Genomic DNA, 19,131 nt, shown 5'->3' with positions numbered 1-19,131 from the left:
AAAGCAATGGAAAATACAGTTAGTCCCTCCCTTATCCATAGAGACATATTAGAAGATCCCCAATGGATACCCAAATTCACAGATGGTTCCCTACACATAGGTATCTATGATAAAGTTCAATTTATAAATGAGGCACAGTAACACAACGACCAACAATAAAATAGAAAAGTTTTAACAATATACTATAAAAAAAGTTATGTGAACGTGGTCTGTCTCCTCTCTCTCTCAAAATATCTTACCGTACTGTACTCACCCTTCCTATGACGATGTGAAATGATAAAATGCCTACATGACAAGATGAAGTGAGCTGAATGACATGGGTCTGTGACGTAGTGTTAAGATACTACTGACCTTCTGGCGATGTGATTGATTCATCAGGAGGATCAACTTGAAGACTGCGGTTGACCGAGCGTAACTGAAACTGAGGAGAGCGAAACCACAGATGAAGGGGCTACTGAAAACAGTAGATAAAACAGTCGACCTCCTGTGAATTCAAAGAAATGTAACATAACGCAATGATGAGATGATATCGTTCACATAGTAAATCGGCAATGTTGCTTCGTTTGCTTTTGCTTTGTGTTGGGTTGTTTTGTACCTAGGTCAGTGAAGTGCAGCAGAATGGCCATCAGTCTCTGATGAGAATGCAAATTGGTTCTGTGGTTCCAGAAGTCCATTTGGAATCACAGATCCAGGGTCTTTCATTAGGGCATGCTTTTTCAGAAATAACTCTAAGGAAATTAGAGATGCACACAGAGATATTTGTACAACGATGTTCATCATGGCGATATTTATCATTCAAAAAATAATTAGCAGCAACCTAAATACCCAACAATAGGGGAATGTAGCAATAAGAGATAGGCTAAATAATCTGTGGCACGTCTACATAGCAAAGTAGCTATTAAAATCATGAATGGAAGATTATTTAATGAGGTAAGAAATTCTTCATAATACAGTATTAAATAAATGAAGACAACCCATGCATGCAGTATGATCACTAATTAGTTTATGAGAGAGAGATTTAGAAAATGAAAGAATATGCTATAATTTTAATTTTGATGATAGTTTTCTGCATTTCTAGTTTTTACAATGAACTTCTATTACATTTACAAATCAGAGGGGAAATAATAAATTATCTAAATTTACTCATTCAACACTTTTAAAAGCACAATGTTCTGCAAGGTTAGCATCTTAGCAACTCTCCTAAATAATCCATTGTTCTTCAGATAGATTGAAGTCATCTGTCTGGAATTCTGAAAGCTGACAACAGCCATTTCAGACCTTCCAGTGTTCTTTCTTTCAGATGTAATAGACAGAGATCATCATGTACAATAATGGCAGGAAAAAAAGTATACAATGGAAGTTTGGATTCACATTTCGAAAAAGAATATGTAATGAATAGAGTCAAGTGGCAAAGAAAAAAAACACACCATTAAAAAATCTCTTAATCTCACACTGCCAACAGGCCCATCATATTGGAGTTAAGAATTCTTTTTAAATCTGTTTGGCAGAGATTTAATGTGACATACAGAAATAGAGTGAACAGGCAGCCATCGATCCCCAGAGTGATCTCTCAGTCTGAGACGGCCACCAGGAGACAGGGTCATTAGGTGTGGGGAGCTGCTCCGTTCATCCAGCTTCCAATTTTAGATTCCATCTCCAGGCTGGGGGTCAGTCAGTTCTCATAGCAGCAAAGCCCCAGTTATTGAGAAACTCTTTGTCCAGAATCCCCGAGGGTGAACCGCCCTGAGCCCAATATAGGGAAAGGAAGACGTGTGGAGGGGAAGATGAAGTCAGATGGGTGGAAGGTGAAATCCAAGACAGATAAAGGTACTCTGAGCCCCACACCAAGGTGTGAGTAAGAGGCTGAGGATCGTGCCTTGGGTGTGTCCACAATGACGGGGAAGGCTTGCTCTCGTTATCTCATTAAACCTCCTACCTGCTCTGAGTGGTCAAGAGATGAGACAGAGTTGAAGGCACTTACTCTAAGCCACAAACCAGGAACCAGGGAGCAGGAGTTGAATGCAAATCTGTTCCACTGCCTCTCCCGCCCGGCTTATTTCTGCCTCAGTCTCAGTGGTGACAGCCTAAGTGACGCTTGGCAGTGAGAGTCCATACAGGCACCGTACCACCACCACCCCACCTTCAAAGGGCCAAGCACGCTCGTGGAACAATATTTTCACCTTTTGTCTTTTTTCTCCTCTTCCACCTTGACTCTGCTTTACTGCAAGAGTCTCGTGTCTCTGGCTTGCCTTTTCACGTCGCCCTTGTGTGGACAGCCACCCACTTCGCCATTTTCTCTGCATAACCCACTCTTTCTCCAGGCTGTGTAACTCCTCCCATTGAGCCAGATCTGCTGACCCTCAGGGTCTAGACCCTTGCCCCTGACCTCTCCTTTTTGTTCTCCACATACCCCAACAAAATTCTGAGCTGTAAAATATATAGAAGTTCTCGTAACACAGAACATTTCAAGGAAAAGATTAAAAGGCCTCACCTCTCTCCCAGGAATGAACTACGTATACAATTAACTAAATGAAGGAGACTAATAATGAATACAGCTATAGAAATAGAGACCATCCAAAACAAGGAGAGCTCCCGAGATCAAATAAATTTGGCAAACAGAACATACTCTCTCTTGTTCACAGTGCATAAGAGCCTTAGGCTTTGAATAGTCTTTCCATTAAGGGGCCATTTTTTAACCCAAATTTCTTTGAACACAGAAACCTTTCATAGGACACATGTTAACATTTCATTGACCACTAGTTACATGGTAATAAATTACAGACACAGTTTGAGAAAGGCTGATACTTGCTGATGTGCTTAATGGTGTAAATCACAGTAGGCCAGGAGAGGCTGAGCAATGCTCCTGTTCCACTCATGCTCTCACTTTCTGGTCGTCCTGCCCCACCAACACTCACCTCAGAGCTGCCCCACCCATGAATGGGCAGGGAGGCTTAGACTGTATAGACATGGATTCAAACCACTGTGACAGGACAGATCCACTAACTTCTCCGGGCATCAGATTCCTTGATGGTCAAATGAGCATCACGCTACGTAAGTTTTAACATACTTGGCATGGCCTGGACCACAGGAATATTCCCCATCCCCTTTCTTTCTCTCTCTCTCTCTCTCTCTCTCACACACACACACACACACACACACACACACACTGATCTATACTGAATCGGTCTCTCCCCTCTATCAGGGTCGATATAATCATTGAGGAGATTCTTCAAACTGTTTAAAATTGCTTCAAGTTTAGCCTTGCAAGCACTATGTGCAGCAAGTGGAAGTCTATTTCTTGAGCTATTTCCATTTTCCATTTGTTAGTGACAGATGCCTGCAATTACTGGAACTTCAGGAACAACACTTCCTTCCAAATCACTCTGCAAATACCAGAGACAGAACACCTTCTCCTCTTGGCTGCTACATCGGGGTAGAGGACCAGGGCTGTTGACGCGCCACCTCTGATATAAGACAACAGCTTCCACGCTCAATGTTCCTGAAAGCCGCCTCGCTTCTTGGGATTTTTCTGTGCTCAGTGATGGTGTCCCATGTCACTTTCAAACCCTCCTTCTCCCCACCAATCAGTTTTAAAGCTGTGCCTCTTGCCTTACTGGCCTTGTGTGTCATTCTTCTGCGGCCAGGTGTCCTGGCACACCTGCCCCATCTCACGACAGGACTGGGAAGTAGTCGGTTAGCTTGCAAAGTGCAGTAACTAGTTTGCAACCCAGATCCAAAGAGTCACCCTTTGATCTTGGAGGTTGTAACACTGTGAGTGATTACCCAGAGAGACTCGAACTTGGAAATTAACAATTAATTTTCCTTGTTACTTATTAGAACTGTTCCAGGCTCTCCTGTGCTTCTCAAGTCCTGGCATTTTCATGCCTGCAGAGAGCTGCTGAGCTCACCACGGCATGCTCATCTTGCTCTGGAATGGGGAAATAGCACTTCCTGACCTAAGACTCATGTTTGAAAACTCCCATCAGAAGGAAAACTCAAGGAGGAGGTATGCGGGAACCTGCCTGAATGAGCCCCTGGGACTTCAGGGTTGACCGTTTACTGCAAAATGGAATTGTAAGCAGCCACCCCCACTTCTCCCCATGGAGGGCTTGGTCCCGGTCTTCTGGTCGGAGTGGTGGTGAAGCATGGGCTTGAGAGACAGAGACCTGGAAGAGAATGCTCACCCCACTGTTGATTGACCGTGGGGCCCTAAAACAGCATGGCTCCAGGAGGAATGGACTTAAAATGTCTGGGCCCCTCTTCTCCGTTATCACTCATGGGTTACCCAACACATTCAGCCACCGCTACCATAGGAAGTGCCTGTAAGATCATTACACGGGGATAAGTTCTTGCCAAACTGTGCCTTAACCTCTGCATGGCCCTCCAAGGCCTCAGGAGAGGCCTGGAATAGCAGAAAGGGTGTCCTCTAATGGGGTGCTGACCCAACCTCCCCTCGTATTCCCTTGAGGGTACCTTCCACTCGACACAGAGGGGCAGGCAGACTGGACAGAGAGAGGGAAGAACCAGGGAGAACCAGGTCTGGAAGAGAGGTTAGTCACACCTGTGGCTCGGCTTTGCCTATAGAAATGAGGCTCCCTCTGATAACAAAAGTGTCCATAGGAGCAGCTTGTGAATTATTTCCTTTAACGCCCCAAATATCATTCTAATCTATTCCTTTCTCCCCACACTTACTGTGAAGTCACCCTCTGAACTCCTAAGTAATTCCTTAACTCCAGCCTCGCTCCTCCCTAGGCCTCCACCCTCAGGTACCAAAGTGAAGTTTCAAAACTAAGAATCTGGTCATGCTAACACTGTGGTGTAGGCTCCTTATCTCCCACAGGAAATAACACAATAGTCTTCCCCAAGACCACCCACATCAACCCCATTAGGTCTTCTCTTGCTGTATTCCATAATCCACACTCCACACAACAGTCAAAATGATAAGCTGGAAAACAGAAATCAGGTCATGTCATTTCCCAGATTAAACAGCATCACGCTCTGAAAAGAATCCCAACCATAGGACCACATATACCCTGCCTTCCTACTGCTCCTTCAGTTCAGTCCCTCACCTCTGCACTCCTGCCACACGTGCCATCTTGCATTCAGAGGACCCACCAAGTTCATTTCAATCTTTGCCCTGTCACTTTTTCAGGCCAGAATCTATTTACCTCATATGAACAGAGTAACACAGCTCCTCCTCAAGCATTAGGAACCTGGTAGAAAACAGAAATGCTTCTGGGAAATCTCCACTCCTCAGAACCCAAGTATGTACTTGGTTGTACTCCAAATGGTGGATCGGATGGGGACTTTTCTTCCACAGAGGTGATCAACTCATACTATTCAGCATAGGAGAGTGGTGTGTAACATATATAGAACTGGACTCCCCAGGTTCAAGTCCTGGCCCATTGCTTAATAGCTGTGCAAACTTAAACAAGTTACTTAACTTCTCCGAGCTGCAGTTTCCCCCTCTGTGGAGTGGAAATACTGATAATAGTATAGCTATGTCTTCATAGGCTACTGTAAGAATCAAATGGGTTACAGGAGAGCATTTGAAAAATGGGAATGATAATAATATGAGTTACTCCAGCAGCAATAGAGATAAGACCAGATAGTGCCACGTCAAACATCATAAGGAGTTGGGTGCCCCGAGGGCCCAGCACAGTGCCTAGCACGGAAGGTATTCCATCTTCCTTTGGCCATCCCTGTCCTACCCATTCCCAATCCCAGCCCTAACCTTATGGGCAAGTAAAATTTTGGATGCTTTCACTGCTTTTGTATAACATTGACTCAGGGGTTAAAGGGCTGTTTCTGATCATTATTCATCTTTTCATTACTGTCATGTATTTTATTGATTTTGCATTGAAATATGTTTTCAACATTTTAAAACGAGACTCTTGCTTCAGCGGATCCCAGGTCCTAACATCTGGTGAATTACAAACAATTGTGTGGGTTTCTTTTTCCTCTTAATTTTAATTTTAAAAATCAATAAGTAATCTGCGATGCCTTTAAAAGATATTAAATAACACAATCAGCTTGGATTTTATTATGAAGATATTTTCAACAGTGGCTGCACAAAATCACAGGATTTGTTAAGACCTGGAGGTGCTGGGCTTTCTAGAAAGCTTCTCATTAAGATCCAGAATGGAATTGGAAGGGCCTAGGGAGAACATCCAGGTCGTCAAATGTTAGCAAGAGAATGAAGTCAAGATAAATTAACAGATTTACTGGAAATTACTTTTTTCCATCCAAAATAAGAATACCTTTTGAAATAGCTTTGGAATAATCCTAACTTTACCTACTATTTACTGAATAGCAGAACATCAATTAGAAAACATATTGCTTTTGGCCTCTAAAATATTTGTATCTAGGCAGTGTGAGAAGAGACAGTGGGAAGGCGGCTGTCTAATCACTGGCAATGTTAGCAGCCTGAAGTGCCTGAAGGGCAGGCAGCTCCTCTAGGGAGCTGGGAGCTGGGTGGGGGGTGGGGGTGGGGGAAGCAAGTCCGAGGCTTAGAGGCTTGAAGAAGCAGGTGTCTCACCAAAGTTGTTTTTGTTTTTGTTTTTGCTTTTGAGAGAGAAAGGGAAGAAGTGCTTGGGGTGCTGGGAGAGAGAGAGAGAGAGAATCCCACGAGTCAGAAAGAGAGAGAGAGAGAGGAGAGAATGAGAAAAGGGGTACGCCCAATGCGAGGCTCATGTTTTGACCAGAAGCAGGGCTGTACTCACCCAAAGGGGGGCTTGAGCTCACCCAATGTGGGACTCAAACCCATGAACCGTGAGATCATGACCTGAGCCAAAGTCAGATGCTTAACCGACTGAGCCACCTAAATGCCCCTCACCAAAGTTTTTAAGCATCAGGGAACAGAGACAGGACAGAGCCAGCCCTCCTGATTTGCTGCCCAGTACCCTTTCCATATTCCAGGCTAAAGGTAAAACTCAAAAGCTCCTTCATCTACCAGCCAGTGGTAGGGAGACTGCTCAGGGCAGCCCCCTGGGACACACTGACTCTGTGTGTCACTCAAGCTCAGGGCTGAGCCCATCGGCCCCTTGAGCTCCCAGCAAAATACAAGTTGTCTCTGTAGATTCAGTGAATTCCGGGAGCTCCTTCTCTGCTGCCTTCCAGATTTGAAGACGGGGCAAGAGTATACACATGCACTCACATTTTGTTTAAATCTAGCTCTGCCAAGTCACTGAATGACCCTTTCTGACCCTATACTGCTCTCAACTGTACACAGGGCAGGATAATAGGTGGCCTTCTACCTCTGTTCCAACTTCACTAACCCATCTCCCACATCAAACGCAGCCCGAGACCACTCACTAGCTTGCCCCTGTATAGTGCCTTCCCCTTGACAGACTTCCACCTTCAGACGATAGTTCACTTTACTCCAGATCAGGCCAAAGCTTGGGAAGGGAACTCAGTTCCTCCAGCATTGCCATTACCAGGCCAGGGTGGGAGTCACGGCCCTGGCCATTCCCCAGTAACTGAAACAACACTGCCATCTTGTGGTCAGAAATTCTGCCTGCCGCCAAAGCCGCCCCAGGCTCACCAAGAGGAGCCCTTCTCAGCCCTACAGGTGGGAGTGGAACAATCCTGTGAGCACCCTGCCTGCAGCAGGTTCACGGTCCAGCAGGACACCCAAGTAACCCACAACATACACACACTGGGTGATAGAGTCCACAATAGCCTCAGACCTGCCATACACAGGGGTTCCCACCCAGTCAACAAATAATCAGTGTGCAATACTCCAGAACCAGGTGGTAATAAGAGGCATGAAAACAATTACAACCCAGTGAGAAAAGTGCCAATTAAGGCCTGTACGATAGCTGTGGGAGCTCAGAGAAGGGAGGGACAAACAGCCTGAGGCTAAGGTAAGACTTCATAAGTGACACTGGGTCAGATTCTTGAAGAATACTTTAGAGTCATCAAGGAAGCAAGGTGAGGAATGAGCAAGTCTGAGTCTTGCAGAATAGATTCAATTTAGAGATGGAGTACTAAGTGTGGAGGGGACATGCTCATGGTGTATTCGAGGAGAGGCAAAAGTGGGAGGACACAGACAGAAAAAGAGCAGAAGACAAGTCTGAAAAGAGAGAGCTCTGAATGCCAGAATAAAGAGTTCAATCTCTATTAGATTGCTGGAAATCACATGATAAAGTTGTACTTAAGAAGAAATAATGCAGCAAAGATAAAGCATGAACTATATGCATAGACAAACAACTGAATAGATACTCAGCATAATGTTAGCAGTGGTTGATCTCCAGGGAAAGGACTGCATGTGCTTTTTGTGCTTTTCTTATCTTTCTATTTTAATGAATTTGTACTACCTTGTAATGAAAGAGAGAACCATGCAAGTTATTATATGAAGCCTCTGAACTGTGGGGTCAGGAAGCTGCCCACCGGCCCTCACTGCTGAGGGTCAGTCTCCTGCACGGGGAAGCTCCTCTCCACAGCGGTAGGCCAGGGAATCATGTAAGACTCAGGATCAGAGACTCAGCATCCATGACACCAGAAGGACCTTGGCAATCTACCCAACCTCATGCTCCAGACCAGAGAAGCGAGATCTATTGTAGGGGCAGGGGCTCACCCAAGGATGCACAGCCCCGCCTGGACCTCAGGGTTCAAGCTCATCTCCTGCTGCCCACTCAGGGCCCTGACCTTTCCCCCTGCTGCTCTCCACCTCCCATCGCCATGCGGCCAGATGCTTGCCATGCCCAAAGTTCCACGAGGCCCACAGGCAGGGAGCAGCCAAGCTCAGGAGGTGTTGGCGGCTCTTCCTGTCCCTCTATCACACTAAGACATATGGTAAAACTCCACTTGAAAAAGTAAACAGTTGGGGCACTTGGGTGGCTCAGTCAGTTAAGCGTCCAACTCTTGGTTTCGGCTCAGGTCATGATCTTGCAGTTAGTGAGTTCGAGCCCTGCATTGGGCTCCATGCACACAGTGCAGAGCATGCTTGGGATCCTCTCTCTCTCTCTCTCTCTCTCTCTCTCTCTCTCTCATCCCTTCCCCTGCTGATGCTCTCTCTCTCAAAAGTAAATAAATAAACTTAAAAAAAATTTTAAAGAAAAAGGAAACAAGTGAACACCAGGACTTTTATATGATTTCATCCAATACTTCTCAAAGCATGGTACTGGGAGTTCCCACAGACCCAGTCCGCGAAGTCCAAACTGTTTCCTTATTCATACTAAGGTATAGTCGGTTTCTTTACTCTCATTCCTGCCTGAGCATACAGAGGAACTTCCTAAAGGCAACCAGATGTGTGATGTAGCCACACATTGAGTGGAGCTTCTGAAATGATTGTCAAATGAATGATGAAAATGAAGATGTGAGCTTGATTCTATTGATCTCCTCGACTGAATGCAAAAGTAGAGATGAGAAACCCAGCGGTCTTCTCTCCAGCTTGACATCAGAGAAAGTTGCAAAGATAGAAAACAATGCCACTCTTCTCATTTTTTGTTCTAAGTTTTTGCATTAGGAAATATAGGTATTTTAAATGTCATTATGTTCACAGCTTGTTTTATTTTTAATAAGTTCACGAATAAGGGTATATATAATTTCTCATTTCTGATTTATAATATCATAAATGTTGTTGATATAACCCACAGAAACTAAAATTTTTTGCGATTGCCATTAATTTTTATGAGCATGAAGAGAGCCTGAGACCAAAAAATTTAAGAACCTCTAATGTGACTTTCCAGTTTTTCACTCTACCCTTCCCTGCCTGACAGGGTCACCTGCCAGTTTCCTCCACCTACAGGGGACGGTCTTCCTCTGTCATCCCTTTATTTATGGAGGTACACCCAACACACTTCCAACCGGTTCTCCCTTTCTCCCTTTCTCTTTCTCCCCCTCCCACTCTCCCCTGCCCCCCTCCCTCCTGCCCCCTCTTCCTCCCTCACCCATCTCCCCTACCCCACACGGTGCCCCTGGCCCCAGGCAAGGCTAGGCTGATGGTATTCTGGGCACAGAGTGTCTTTCTTCCGTCTCTCCTGCTCTCCTGCCACCCGTAGCAGCCTTTGAGTCTGCAGCCTGCAAGCTAGCTGTCCTTCCAACTGCTTCTGAACTGCACTTCTTCCTGGCAGTTGGCCCCCAGACCTCTTTAAGGGGATCCCAGACTGAGGAACTGGACAGATTAAGGTTCAAACCCACCTTTTCATTATTCAGCAATCATTTCGGGAGAGCCAAGTCCATGTCAGATGTGGAGGATCCAAAGAGTATGACATGCTCCCTCGGCTGCTCACAGTTCCCAAGGAAATGAAGAAGGAGCTAATGGTTCTGTCTAGGAAAGCCAGGAAATGCTTCACAGAAGCTGCGACATTTGACATGGATCATACAAGATGAGGAGGAGTGTACAGGGTGAAGAGCCAAAGATATTTTCTCGGTGAGAGAAGCATCCCTTCAAAGGCACACAGATGGGAAAATGCACCACCACATGCATGAGGAAGTGAACAGATCGATGCGGGCAGACTACAGCTTGCATGTGTGTGTTCAGATGTGCATTGTGTGAATGTGGTATTGTGTGAGCGTGTGTGTATGGCTGCGTGTGTGTGTGCATAAGTATGTGTGTGTCTGAGCGCATGCATGCATGTGGACATGGGACCATGTGTGTCCCTTGAATGCGTATGTGCTGTGGCACACGTGTCCACATGTGTGTCAGTGTGTAAGCATAGTGATGATGAGGCAGGAGTGTCTCCTGGGAGAGACAGGAGGAGGTGGGAAGAGAGCGGGCTGTGCCAGACGTGCTACACATGCTATTTTATCCAGTCCTCACCCCTGCCTTGCACCCACGTGTTATCTCATCCATTTTACACAAAGGATTGGTTGCACTACCAAAGGACATACCGTCCATAGGTGACAAAGCTCTAATTCAGGGCACACCTCTAAACAGTGTCAACCACGGGGACCAGAGATTGGGCTACCGGAAGGTCTGAACAAAGCCCAGCTGTCCCCATATACCCACCTCTCCAGTGGAATGTCACTGCATCCCTGAATGCCCAACATTATGCTGAGAACCTCAGGAGATATTGTTGGTTTTCCAGATAGTCCCTCCAGTGTGTGCCAGGGCAACTCCACACCTCGGTCACTGAGGCTCAGGCTAACACTTCCTACAAAGCTTTTCTGGCAATTAATTCAGAGAGCCAACAATAACACCCAAACCTGGGTTTCCATCTTTTCGAGCAGTCAGGGAATCAAGCAGGAGGTCAAGGGCTTGAGGAAGCTGGGAAGGACCCTCAGATCCTCCCCTGCTCAACGGGGCCTCTGAGAGCTTGGTTTCGCTCTGCACAGAAGCGTCCAGAAGAGGTCAGTCGTTGCTAGGCTCACTGACTGCCCTGCCTCTGCTGTTAAATCTAGTTCATTAAACTGATGACTAGAACTGAACACATGCCTGCATCTCCTTCCAACAAGTATTAGCACTTGTTTCCTATGCCAGACACTGTTGAGGATTTCACACATTCTCGCCCTTAATTAAGCCGTGCCTGTTTCCTAGAGTCTAGTATTTCCATATCCCATGTTGTATAGAATGGAAGTGTGTCGTACATGACCTATTACAGTCTCATTTAATTTTTATATATTTAAATATTATGGGTTCCCCATGTTGCCTATTGTATGTTTTCTTTATATTCTATACAGTCATTTGAATGAGTCATTTACCACCTCATTTTTCAGATGAGAAAACTGAAGCCTGGCAGGGTTGGATAACTTATCTAAAGTCCTGCAACGAGTAAGTGAAAAACAGAATGCAAAATCGACCTCTTCCTGCGACACGGGATTGCGCCTTTTCCTCTGTGTCAGCTTTTGGAGTTGTCGTTCTCCGTCACAACTAGGCTGTGACCAGAGGGCGCCTGGACCCAGGTCCTGGCCTCTACACAACCTCTGCAGTGCCCCAAGCCTGACTCTGCCGCCGAGTGTGGCTGCTGCCCTTTCTCCACAGTGCTGAAAACATACTCTTAAAATCCTGGCCTGAAATCATTCAGCGAATTGTGAGTCATCCAGCAACAGAATACTATGGAGCCCTTAAAAAGTATATTTAGAGTGTTTTTATGGCCATGAAAAGAAATGCTTGTATATAAAACTAATAATAATAGACAAATATCTGTATTCATAGCATGAGATCACCAATAGAAAAAAAAAATTCATAGAGGAAAAGCCAGAAAGGAAAGTCACCAAATGCTAACAGTGGTTATTTCTAAATGATGGACTTACGGGTGCCTATTTCTTCTTCTTCTGACTTTACCATATCTCACAATTTTCCACAATAGACATGCATGGCTCTACAATGGGGAGAGGAGGAAGGTAGAATATTTAACACCTGACTGTGGCTTGAGAACTGTGTGACATCCTTTTCCCAGGCACTTCCAAGGCCCAGGCTGGAGCGGTTCCATGTGCGGAGCCTGCCAGAGCCTCCCAGCAGGCAGCTGCGCCTGGGAAAACAGGCCCTTCCGCGGGGGTGGGCATCTGGGTTTGATTTCTCCTCCCTCCTGTTCTCCTTTCTCGCTTCACCTGAATATCCCCTGGAGAAGGCACAGGCTGCAGCCTGAATCCAGCCCGTCCCTCCCCAGCCGGTCTGCATCTTCAGCCCTGCAGCCCCAAACCAGACACCCTGCCCTGACTGCCCAAGACGAGAGCCTGTCGGGTGACAACTTCTATTCTGGGGGCCTCAGAAAACTCCCCTAGCCCTGTGTCGCTATGTGTGCAGACTTCTCATAAGACAGTGAGAACCAGAAAGACACCCAGGAACCCAGAATGTAAAAGGAACTATTGCCTCCCTCTCATTGCTGTCACCCAGGACCACATAGGAGGCTTCAGCAACTGCTTCTGTCCACGCCCTTCTTCCTTGGACGTGCATTTAATCAGGGCTTCCTGAGGGGGAAGTTGAGTAGTCCCTGCCTGGAGGGGTCAGTTCCACTGGGAGAGACTCCAGACAACACCCTGGATTAGCAGGAGGGTCGATGCCACTTCCAGGGGGTGGCTGGGTGAGTGGCAGATCCTAAGTCTGGGAAAGGCTGGCCAGGAACAGGGGGTCCGGGCTGGATGCCTGATAGATGAGGGGTGATCAGACAGAAGAGAGCTAGGTGAGCGTTTTGTGCAAAGGCAGCGGCATGAGCAAAGGAGCAGACACACAAATGAGAGCGTGTGAGGCGTCTGGCAGGAGGTAAGGTGGTTAGAACTGCACTGTCAGTCCTGCCTGCAGAGCCGAGGAGGTAGGAGCTCCTTCTGGCAGAGGAGCCAGGAGCAGACCTGCCGTTAGATGGGAGACTGTAGCCACACAGGAGACAGAGCCAAAGCAGGACATCCATGGAGCAAGGAGGGGGAGGGGGTGGCAGGCATTCTGCCACCCTGCCCCCTACGCTGCCCTGGAAATCCAGCCTGGAATAAGAGCCACATATTTATTCAGCTCTGGTCTTTAAACGAGGAACTTCAGCCTTTCACAGTCCTCCCATGCCTGCAGACTTGCCATTGGGAACCAGAGAAGGTTACTCCCATCCCTGGAGGCCCTAGCCTGTGACTATGAACCTGGAAGAAGCTGGCAGTCTTATTTGTCAGACAGACTATAGAGGGAGCTATTCTGCAAGAAATGAGGCAAAGCTGTAGTAATCAAAACAGTATGGTACCGGCACAAAAATAGACATAAAGATCAATAGAACAGAATAGAAAACCCAGAAATAAACCCACAATTATATGGCCAATTAATCTTTAACAAAGTAGGAAAGAATAGCCAATGGGAAAAAGACAGTCTCTTCAATAACTGGTGTTGGGAAAACTGGTCAGCTACATGCAAAAGAATGAAACTGGACACTCTCTCATACCATATCACAAAAAATAAATTTAAAATGGATTAGAGACCTAAATATGAAACCAGAACCCATAAAAATCCTAGAAAAGAGCACAGGCAATAAGATTTCTGACATCAAGCGTAGCAACTTTTTTCTAGCTATGTCTCTTGAGGCAAGGGAAATAAAAGCAAAACTAAACTATTGGGATTACATCAAAAAGAAAACCTTCTGCACAGTGAAGGAAACAATCAATAAAACTAAAAGGCAACCCACAGGATGGGAGAAGATATTTGCAAATGACATACCTGATAAAGGGTTAGCATCCAAAATATATAAAGAACTTACATAAATCAACACCCAAAAAACAAAGGATCCAATTAAAAAATGAGCAGAAGATATGGATAGACATTTTCCCAAAGATGACATCCAGACATTCATGACTGGCCAACATACATGAAAAGATGCTCAACATCCCTCATCATCAGGGAAATGCAAATCAAAACTACAGTGAGATGCCACCTTGCACCTGTCAGCATGGCTAAAATCAAAAACACAAAAAGTAACAGGTGTTGATGAGGATGTGGAGAAAGGGGAGCCCTCTTGCATGGTTGGTGGGAATGAAAACTGGTGTAGCCACTGTGGAAAATAGTATGGCAGTTCCTCAAAAAGTTAAAAATAGAACTACCCTATAATCCAGTAATCATACTACTGAGTATTTACCCAAAAGATACACAATCACTAATTCAAAGGGATACATGCACCCCTATGTTTATAGTAACATTATTTATAATAGCCAAAGTATGGAAGCAGCCCAAGTGTCCATTGACTGGCAAACAGATAAAGAACAAATACATACAATGGAATATTATTCAGCCACAAAAATTAATGAAATCTTGCCAATTGCAATGACATGGATGGAGCTAGAGATTACAATCCTAGGTGAAATAAATCAGCCAGAGAAAGACAAATACCATATTATTTTACTCACGTGAAATTTAAGAAACAAAACAAATAAGCAAGGGGGAAAAAGAGAGGGAGAGAGATAGGCCAAGAAACAGACTCTTAACTAAAGAGAACACACTAATGGTAATTGGGGGCGGGGCAGGGGGGTGGATTAAAGAGTGCACTCGTTGTGATGAGCACTGGATGCCATATGGAAGTAGTGAATTATTATATTGTACACCAAAAACTAATATTACACTGTATGTTAACTATATTTAAAGTTAGAAAAACAAATGAGGTTGGAGCCCGCTTCGGATTCTGTGTCCCCTCTCTCGCTGCCCACCCCTCCCCCGGCCCACCTTGTGCTCTCTCTCTCTCTCTCTCAAAAAAAAAAAAAAAAAAAAGAATAAACATTAAAAAAAAAAAGAAAAAGAAAAAGAAATGAGGCAAACAATGCAGGAGAAACAAAAGAGAGAGACCATGATTGCAGGCTGTCCAGGCTCTGACCCATTTCTGAAGCCCAGCTTCCTCTGCATTCCACCAGGTTGGAAGGAAAGTCTTATTTTGTTTGTTAAGTCCGAGGTTTCATTTCTGTTACTTGTCACCAAAAAAAGTCATAGTAAAGCTTTATTTAAAAGTTTGAGCATGAACTAAGGCAGTGTAGTGGGGCTGAAGAGAACTGGGATTATTTGAAAGCTATTTAGATTATGAAGTCAACAGACAGAAGACTGGCTGTTTTGTCAAGTAGCCAAGCTCAGTCACTTACAGATGGTCCCCCTTGCATATCCTCCCAAGGCTTGTATAAACTTCAAAAAGGGAATGCATTGTCTCTAACTACGTAGAAACCACCCATCCACAAGCAAGTACCAATCAGGAAAGACAAGCAGAGAATCCTCCGCATCAGAAAGGGCAGGGGGTCCTCGTCATTTAATGATCACCTTGACCCCTGCACCCACTAAGAGGGTAACTGGCACTGTAGAACCACTCTAGACTGAGCTCTCCAAGACCTGGGGATAAGATGCCATTACAGCCCTAGTGGGGTAACAAGTTGCCTGCAGCAAGCTAATGAGAACTCGGGTACCACTGCTGCCAGGGATGGAAGGAATTATGGCGGCTGCTCCAGGGCAGGAGAGAGATCCATGGCTGATCTAAAGACATCCAGTCTCCTCCCTCTCTTCCTATGTTTCTAAATGCCACTCGGAAGTCATTTATTCCTTCAGTTAGAAACCTCTGTATTCACATTTTATCTACCAAGTTCAGCAGCTTGATTTTGGGAAGTGTTCGATCTTAAAAAAAAAAAAAAAAAATCTTGCCCAGATTTTTCACCTGTTCCAGATTTTGAGAGAACAGGAAGAGGGCTCAGCCAAGCTTCAGCCTGACACAGTTTGGCATCGGCACCTTCTAGAAACAGGCTCCAAACCCAAGAAAAGGTGTAGCCTTTCTCAGGTGGATGGAGTTCTGCCAATTCTGATCCAAACCTGCAGCCCAGGTATGCTGGATGAACAGGAAGATGTGTGCATTGGAAGAGGCCCATTTGTTCTCTGCAACAGCTTGCTGTAGCCCCAAACCCCTCCATCCTCTGGACTTCAAACTGAAGTGTCTCTATTTCAGCCAAGACAAAGGCCTACCTCCACTCACAAAATCAGATGATGGGTTCGCAGCAGATTTTCTCCTTTAGACACATCCCAGAGCTTCCGAAAATATTTCAACATAAATGTCCTTCCACTGAAAGGAGCTGAAAAGTCTCCCTTCTGTTCTTGTAGAATGGAAGAGAAAACTTGTTTTCTTTCCTCTCTGGTTTCAGGTGGGTTAATCTATGAGGCCAGTTCTCCTGGTTTGTGCAGGAATTCCTTCCCTGCCTGGACCTCCAAATCCTTTTCTAATTAATGCCCCCAAACCTTTCTACAGAAGCAGCCTCCATGTTCAGAGCGGAAGTGAAGGCCCTGGAGGGGTCCACACAGCTGCCAAGACTGCAGGGGCAGAGGAGGCTCTGTCAGCTCCATGAAGATGGCCTCTTCCACTTGTGAAACCGTCCACCTCATGTCGTCCGTGGCCGTGTGCAGAGCCTCTTGGGGTGGTTGTATGCTGCAAACAGGGCAACATCCTTTTCGTCTCTTCCGATGAAGCACTCTCCACCGGGCCTTCACCGAATGTTTGCTGAGCACTTAGTACGTTCCAGATACCCTCTTCATTCCAACTTTTACGACGTTGATTCCTCTTCCACTTCAAAGCAGGCAAGCATTTTCAGGACTCAAATTCTCTGCCCTTCAAACACCTGCACTGAAGAATGCCACACCAGAACAGGTACACGTGATGAATATCGTGTCTGGTTTTGGTCCAGAGGCAGCCAAATGGTCAGCTTTGTGGGGTCAAGCCACAACCAGCCAGGAAAGAGACACTGAGGAATGTGGCCAGACCTTGAGACTGGCTCCAAGAGCCTTTGCTGCTGGGAACCAGCCTTCCTTCCAGCCCCAGTGCTGTCCCCACAACAACTCCTGCTAGAAGCTTCTTCCCCAAGAAGACGTATGGAGGCTCCTCATGCTCTCCAGGTGCTACACCTCTCCTCTGCCCCATGGCAGATCCCACTCCAACACCCATGCACCTGAAGGGCAGGCCGGGCCTGCCAAGGGAGAGGGAGGCCAAGGCACTGAGATCCCTCACTACCTCCACGGGGTCCTCTCTGTTTCCCTGCCTTCCTCCACTAGACACTAAGGAGGCACCAGGGCCTCTCTCTGCCACATCGGCACAGGGGGACCCATGGAGCGAGCACCATCCATCCCAGGAACACAACCTGGGAGGGGCAGTGGCCATGGAGAGCCAGGCTGTGTGTAGAGTGTGGTCTATGTATCTGTGGCCTGTGTGTGGTCTGTGTGTAGTGTGTGGTGTGTACGTGTGTGTAATGTATGTGGGGGTGGCTGTGTGTGTGTGTGTGTGTGTGTGTGTGTAAGTTCTCTGACACGTACTCTCTACTCTGGAAGCAACAGAGCTAATAACCTTCATGCTGCATGTGGAAAGCTGTTGTCTGGCACCGTATTCTGATTAGCTCACCTTGAAGCAGGCGTCCTGGAAGCTGCCCGGCAGGCAGGCCAGCCGCTGTGTGTCTCACTGTCTGGTGGGCACCACGTCCTGGGCAGAGGCTTCAATGCTGAGGCTGGACACACAGGATAACTGGGACAGCCTGGGAGCTGAAGCACCCACCAGGCCCTCCCAGAGCTCATGGAGGGTGTGGTGCCCTCGAAGAAAAGTCCCTGTTCTCTTGGATCAAGCTTCCACATAGAACCTGGTGATGGGGGTGTCCTCATGCCTCAGGGGGACTGAGGAGTCTCCCAGGGGCAAGGCCACTCCCTCTGCATTGGGAGGAGAAGCCTGCTGCCTACAGACAGCTGTGGTTTCAGTCTCCCATACCGCCCCTCCCAGGTTCCCATACTGCCCCTTGGGAACCTTCAGGTTCCCATACCGCCCCTCCCAGACACGGGGGATGAAAATAGGAGGGCAGGCCACCCTACCACCAGGACAATCAGGATTCAAAAGGCTCCCCATAACTTCCTGTTAGGAGCGTCTCCCGGCAGGAAGTCTGTATTGCATTTTGTGGTTCCATCCCATGTACCCTCCAGGTGGGTTCCCAGACTAGTCTGTGCTCATTCCACCCCTGGATGCTGATGCCTGCTGGTCCTCATGTTTCCTCGCACACACTCCTTTGACCCGCTCCTGGGAGGCAGTGGCTGTGAGAGATGAACCCACGGGCACAAATAGATCCGGGGTTCAGCACGTCCAGCCTGCTCTCAGCACTTGTGGCAAGACGGAAGCAAGCAGAAGCCCCGGAGATTTCCCGGACCCCCAGGCAAAGGATGGCCTGCCCTAGCGCAGGCCTGTCTTTCCAGGAGGCGCCTTCCCTGCGGGCTTGATGGAAGGGTAAGCAGTCTTGTGTGGAAGGCAAGGAGGGGCGGGGCGGGCCTGCCTCTCTGGGGGGATCACTTGCCCCAAACCGAGTTAGGACGCACTGGCAGGGCAGATAATCATGGCCTCTACTCTATCCAAAATCTTTCCCTCTCCCAAATATCTTCCATCATGGACAACAGAATTCAAGGACTGACTACCAGGTGCTACAGGGGTCTGACCGAGCGAGGCCTGTGGTGAGATGGAACTGAGGACTGAGTTCCCAGAGCAGGATGCAGGCCACCATTCGTGTCCTGGCGGGGGAGAACCCAGCGGGGAGGACCTGCCCTGAGGGAGGGGGCTGGCCAGGCTTCACCCTGATCTGTCCAGCAAATTAATAAGCCTTCACCCAGCACACCCAGGAGTGTGTGAATGATGTAGGAGCTGGCGGTCAGGTTCCCATACCGTCCCTCCCAGACACGGGGGATGAAAACAGGAGGGCAGGCCACCCTACCACCAGGACAATCAGGATTCAAAAGCCTCC

The 19,131-nt window shown here is 47.0% G+C and overlaps 1 long non-coding RNA gene across 1 annotated transcript; it reads left to right on the top strand.

The window, feature by feature from the left end:
* Positions 1-3,883: 3,883 nt before the first annotated feature.
* On the top strand, positions 3,884-13,670 carry LOC123577502. The gene is made up of 3 exons (XR_006701883.1): positions 3,884-4,006; positions 10,159-10,375; positions 11,662-13,670. It is a non-coding gene; the product is annotated as an uncharacterized LOC123577502 (long non-coding RNA).
* Positions 13,671-19,131: the final 5,461 nt, after the last annotated feature.

Source organism: Leopardus geoffroyi, chromosome D2 (assembly GCF_018350155.1).
Source record: "Leopardus geoffroyi isolate Oge1 chromosome D2, O.geoffroyi_Oge1_pat1.0, whole genome shotgun sequence".
Lineage (NCBI taxonomy): Eukaryota > Metazoa > Chordata > Mammalia > Carnivora > Felidae > Leopardus > Leopardus geoffroyi.
Note: the sequence above shows the minus strand (reverse complement) of the source record. Positions and strands in the feature narration are given on the sequence as shown.